Source organism: Rutidosis leptorrhynchoides, chromosome 1 (assembly GCF_046630445.1).
Source record: "Rutidosis leptorrhynchoides isolate AG116_Rl617_1_P2 chromosome 1, CSIRO_AGI_Rlap_v1, whole genome shotgun sequence".
Taxonomy (NCBI): domain Eukaryota; kingdom Viridiplantae; phylum Streptophyta; class Magnoliopsida; order Asterales; family Asteraceae; genus Rutidosis; species Rutidosis leptorrhynchoides.
This window is the reverse complement of record NC_092333.1, coordinates 358,188,959-358,196,056: the sequence shown is the minus strand read 5'-3', so window position 1 is coordinate 358,196,056 and position 7,098 is coordinate 358,188,959.

The following is a 7,098-nucleotide window of genomic DNA, read 5'->3' as shown; positions in this document are numbered from 1 at the left end:
GGATTCTTTCCGGTAATCCTTTCACAAACGCGTCGATCTTCTCTTCCTCATCTTCGAACGCTCTCGGACACAATAGGCACAATTCTGTTAATCGTCTTTCGTACGTGGTAATATCAAATCCTTGGGTTCGTAACCCTCTAAGTTCTGTCTTGAGCTTATTGACCTCGGTTCTGGGACGGTACTTCTCGTTCATCAAGTGCTTGAATGCTGACCACGGTAGTGCGTAAGCATCATCTTGTCCCACTTGCTCTAGATAGGTATTCCACCCTGTTAACGCAGTACCTGTGAAGGTATGCATAGCGTACTTCACTTTGTCCTCTTCAGTACACTTACTTATGGCAAACACTGATTCGACCTTCTCGGTCCACCATTTCGATCTGATCGGTCCTTCGGTTCCATCAAATTTCAAAGGTTTGCAGGTAGTGAATTCTTTGTAGGTGCATCCTACACGATTTCTTGCGCCGTTAGCTGCATTGCTAGATTCGGAGTTATTGTTGGTATGTAGCGCAGCCTGTACTGCGGCTATGTTTGAAGCAAGAAAGGTACGAAATTCCTCTTCGCTCATATTCATGGTTTGTCGAGTAGTCGGTGCCATTTTCTTCAAATAGTCAAATGAAACAAGTTAATCATACAGAATATTAAGAGTAGTCAATAGTATCTCGTAGCATAATATGAACTCATTTATAAAAGCTTTTTCTTCATATTAGCGTTTTATAAGTTTAAATTCGGGTAGTGCCTACCCGTTAAGTTCATACTTAGTAGTTAATATACAATTCAACTACTACAATTCTATATGAAAAACTGATTATAATAATATTTCGCGTTCAAACTTTTACACAATATTTTACAAACTTACAATACCGCTTATTTTACATATAGCATGAAATATAGCACACAATAACTTTGATACAAGATAGTTGTGAAGATAATTCTAGCTAGTACACAAGTCGTTCAGTAAAGGCAATAAAGACACGTAATTCATACGTCCAGAAACAAGTCATGCATTCTGGTTTTACTAGGACTACTTCCCATCCTTGGTCTTGTGGAACATAACCGTTATGGCCGTTGATAAGACAGCGTGTTGTAACGTCGTCAAAGGGACGAGGGTTACGTAATGTCCAACAGTCCTGTAACAATCTAAAAACCTCATTTCTTACCCCAATTACCTACTCTGTCACTTGTGGGAATGTTTTGTTTAATAGTTGTAGCCCGATGTTCTTGTTCTCACTTTGGTGAGAAGCGAACATTACTAACCCGTAAGCATAACATACTTCTTTATGTTGCATGTTAGCCGCTTTTTCTAAATCACGAAGTCCTATATTCGGATATATTGAGTCAAAATAATTTCTTGACCCGTTACGTAAAATAGCATTTGGGTTCCCCGCAATATATGCGTCAAAGTAAACACATCGTAACTTATGGATTTCCCAATGTGATATCCCCCATCTTTCGAACGAAAGCCTTTTATAAATCAAGGCATTCTTGGAACGTTCTTCGAATGTCTAACAAACTGATCTCGCCTTAAATAGTTGTGCCGAGGAATTCTGACTGACTCTAGACAAGATTTCATCAATCATGTCTCCGGGTAGGTCTCTTAAAATATTGGGTTGTCTATCCATTTTGTGTTTTTATACTGTAAAATAGACAAGAGTTAGATTCATAAAAAAATACTTATTAATAAAAGCAATTTTTACATATATCATAAAACATAAGCACACTATATTACATATATTACACCACACGAATACAACTATCTTATTCCGACTCGCTCGTTTCTTCTTCTTCGGTTTTGGTTCGTTTTGCCAAGTTTCTAGGGATATATGATGTTCCCTGTAGTGACCCGAACTTTTTCATGTTTATATATATATTAAATGAAATTGTTATTTACATGATTAAGTGTTTTCAACATGTTAAGCAGTCAAACTTGTTAAGACTTGATTAATTGAAATAGGTTTCATATAGACAATTGACCACCCAAGTTGACCGGTGATTCACGAACGTTAAAACTTGTAAAAACTATACGATGACATATATATGGTTATATATAGTTAACATGATTTTATTATAAGTATGTATCTCATTAGGTATTTTAACAATGAGTTATATACATAAAAAATGAGACTATTAATTTAAGAAACTCGAAAATGATATATATAACGATTATCGTTATAACAACGTCTTACTAGGTACATATGAATCATATTAAGATATTGATACACTTGGTTAATTATGTTAAATGATAAGTAAATATATTATTAAGTGTATTAACAATGAAATACATATGTAAAAATAAGACTACTAACTTAATAATTTCGAAACGAGACATATATGTAACGATTATCGTTGTAACGACATTTAACTGTATATATATCATACTAAGATATATTATATATCATAATATTATGATAATATAACAATTTAACATCTCATTTGTTATAATAAACAATGGGTTAACAACATTCAACAAGATCGTTAACCTAAAGGTTTCAAAACAACATTTACATGTAACGACTAACGATGACTTAACGACTCAGTTAAAATGTATATACATGTAGTGTTTTAATATGTATTCATACAATTTTGAAAGACTTCAATACACTTATCAAAATACTTTTACTTACAAAAATGCTTAAAATTACATCCTCGTTCAGTTTCATCAACAATTCTACTCGTATGCACCCGTATTCGTACTCGTACAATACACAGCTTTTAGATGTATGTACTATTGGTATATACACTCCAATGATCAGCTCTTAGTAGCCCATATGAGTCACCTAACACATGTGGGAACCATCATTTGGCAACTAGCATGAAATATCTCATAAAATTACAAAAATATGAGTAATCATTCATGACTTATTTACATGAAAACAAAATTACATATCCTTTATATCTAATCCATACACCAACGACCAAAAACACCTACAAACACTTTCATTCTTCAATTTTATTCATCTAATTGATCTCTCTCAAGTTCTATCTTCAAGTTCTAAGTGTTCTTCATAAATTCCAAAAGTTCTAGTTTCATAAAATCAAGAATACTTCCAAGATTGCAAGTTTACTTCCAAGTTTTCTAAATCCATTCTAAGTAATCATCCAAGATCAAGAAAACTTTGTTACTTACAGTAGGTTATCTTTCTAATACAAGGTTATAATCATATTCAAACTTTAATTCAATTTCTATAACTATAACAATCTTATTTCGAGTGGAAATCTTACTTGAAATTGTTTTCGTGTCATGATTCTGCTTCAAGAACTTTCAAGCCATCCAAGGATCCTTTGAAGCTAGATCTATTTTTCTCATTTCCAGTAGGTTTATCCAAGGAACTTGAGGTAGTAATGATATTCATAACATCATTCGATTCATACATATAAAGCTATCTTATTCGAAGGTTTAAACTTGTAATCACTAGAACATAGTTTAGTTAATTCTAAACTTGTTCGCAAATAAAAGTTAATCCTTCTAACTTGACTTTTAAAATCAACTAAACACATGTTCTATATCTATATGATATGCTAACTTAATGATTTAAAACCTGGAAACACGAAAAACACCGTAAAACCGGATTTACACCGTCGTAGTAACACCGCGGGCTGTTTTGGGTTAGTTAATTAAAAACTATGATAAACTTTGATTTAAAAGTTTTTATTATGGGAAAATGATTTTTATTATGAACATGAAACTATATCCAAAAATTATGGTTAAACTCAAAGTGGAAGTATGTTTTCTAAAATGGTCATCTAGACGTCGTTCTTTCGACTGAAATGACTACCTTTACAAGAACGACTTGTAACTTATTTTTCCGACTATAAACCTATACTTTTTCTATTTATATTCATAAAATATAGTTCAATATGAAACCATAGCAATTTGATTCACTCAAAACGGATTTAAAATGAAGAAGTTATGGGTAAAACAAGATTGGATAATTTTTCTCATTTTAGCTACGTGAAAATTGGTAACAAATCTATTCCAACCATAACTTAATCAACTTGTATTGTATATTATGTAATATTAAGATACCATAGACACGTATACAATGTTTTGACCGATCATGTCGACACATCTATATATATTTCGGAACAACCATAGACACTCTATATGTGAATGTTGGAGTTAGCTATACAGGGTTGAGGTTGATTCCAAAATATATATAGTTTGAGTTGTGATCAATACTGAGATACGTATACACTGGGTCGTGGATTGATTCAAGATAATATTTATCGATTTATTTCTGTACATCTAACTGTGGACAACTAGTTGTAGGTTACTAACTACGACAGCTGACTTAATAAACTTAAAACATCAAAATATATTAAAAGTGTTGTAAATATATTTTGAACATACTTTGATATATATGTATATATTGTTATAGGTTCGTGAATCAACCAGTGACCAAGTCTTACTTCCCGACGAAGTAAAAATCTGTGAAAGTGAGTTATAGTCCCACTTTTAAAATCTAATATTTTGGGATGAGAATACATGCAGGTTTTATAAATGATTTACAAAATAGACACAAGTACGTGAAACTACATTCTATGGTTGAATTATCGAAATCGAATATTCCCTGTTTTATTAAGTCTGGTAATCTAAGAATTAGGGAACAGACACCCTAATTGACGCGAATCCTAAAGATAGATCTATTGGGCCTAACAAACCCCATCCAAAGTACCGGATGCTTTAGTACTTCGAAATTTATATCATATCCGAAGGGTGTCCCGGAATGATGGGGATATTCTTATATATGCATCTTGTTAATGTCGGTTACCAGGTGTTCACCATATGAATGATTTTTATCTCTATGTATGGGATGTGTATTGAAATATGAAATCTTGTGGTCTATTGTTACGATTTGATATATATAGGTTAAACCTATAACTCACCAACATTTTTGTTGACGTTTAAAGCATGTTTATTCTCAGGTGAATACTAAGAGCTTCCGTTGTTGCATACTAAAATAAGGACAAGATTTGGAGTCCATGTTTGTATGATATTGTGTAAAAACTGCATTCAAGAAACTGATTTCGATGTAACATATTTGTATTGTAAACCATTATATAATGGTCGTGTGTAAACATGATATTTTAGATTATCATTATTTGATAATCTACGTAAAGCTTTTTAAACCTTTATTTATGAAATAAAGGTTATGGTTTGTTTTAAAAATGAATGTAGTCTTTGAAAAACGTCTCATATAGAGGTCAAAACCTCGCAACGAAATCAATTAATATGGAACGTTTTTAATCAATAAGAACGGGACATTTCAGTTGGTATCCGATCGTTGGTCTTAGAGAACCAGAAAATTTGCATTAGTGTGTCTTATCGAGTTTGTTAGGATGCATTAGTGAGTCTAGACTTCGACCGTGTTTTCTTTAAAAATGATTGCTTAACATTTTTGTTGGAAACTATATATTATTAACATGTATATATTATGTGATATATTAATCTCTTAACATGTTTGATATTGTGTGATAGATGTCTACCACTAGCACAAATCCCATTGACTCACCTAATAATAACGAAGAGTCGAATATATATTGGACTGATTCACAAGTTCCCGAAGAAGAACCGGAAGAAGAATCAGAACTGGAAGAAGAATCAGAACCGGAAGAGGAGGAACCGGAGGAGGAAATAGAACCGGTGGGGGAAATAGTAAAACGGTTAAGTTAAAGAAAATCCTCAACCAACCGACCAAGGTTAATTATGGTCAATGGTGTTTCCGCCAAGGAAGTAAAATATTGGGAGGATTACCAATTCTCCGATGAATCGGATTCCGACGAGAATTCCGATGATGTTATAGAAATTACCCCAACTGAATTTAAAAAGGCAAAAGAAAATAATAAGGGAAAGGGCATAAAAATAGAGAAATCTAATTCCAACCCCGATGAACTTTATATGTATCATCAACCCCCGAAGCCCTTAAGTTGTAACAATGACCCGGGAACCTCTAAACCACCAGGATTTTCTAAACCGTTGTGGAAAACGACAGCTCGTATTAGGGGAACATCATATATCCCTAGAAACTTGGCAAAACGAACCAAAACTGAAGAAGAAGAAGAAATGAGCGAGTCAGAATAAGATAGTTGTATTCGTGTGGTGTAATATATGTAATATAGTGTGCTTATGCTTTATGATATATGTAAAAATTGCTTGTATTAATATGTATTTTTTTTATGAATCTAACTCTTGTCTATTTTACAGTATAAAAACACAAAATGGATAGACAACCCAATATTTTAAGAGACCTACCCGGAGACATGATTGATGAAATCTTGTCTAGAGTCGGTCAGAATTCTTCGGCACAACTATTTACGGCGAAATCAGTTTGTAAGACATTCGAAGAACGTTCCAAGAATGTCTTGGTTTATAAGAGACTTTCGTTTGAAAGATGGGGGATATCACATTGGGAAACCCATAAGTTACGATGTGTTTACTTTGACGCATATATTGCGGGGAACCCAAATGCTATTTTACGCAACGGGTTAAGAAATTATTTTGACTCAATGTATCCGAATATAGGACTTCATGATTTAGAAAAAGCGGCTAACATGCACATAAAGAAGCATGCTATGCTTACGGGTTAGTAATGTTCGCTTCTCACCAAAGTGAGAAAAAGAACATCGGGCTACAACTATTAAACAAAACGTTCCCACAAGTGACGGAGTCAGTAATTGGGGTAAGAAATGAGGTTTTTAGGTTATTACGAGACTGTTGGTCATTACGTAACCCTCGTCCCTTTGAAAACGTTACAACACGCTGTCTTATCAACGGCCATAACGGTTATGTTCCACAAGACCAAGGATGGGAAGTAGTCCTAGTAAAACCAGAATGCATGACTTGTTTCTGGACGTATGAATTACGTGTCTTTATTGCCTTTGCTGAACGACTTGTGTACTAGCTAGAATTATCTTCACAACTATCTTGTATCAAAGTTATTGTGTGCTATATTTCATGCTTTATGTAAAATAAGCGGTATTGTAAGTTTGTAAAATATTGTATAAAAGTTTGAACGCGAAATATTATTATAATCAGTTTTTCATATAGAATTGTAGTAGTTGAATTGTATATTAGCTACTAAGTATGAACTTAACGGGTAG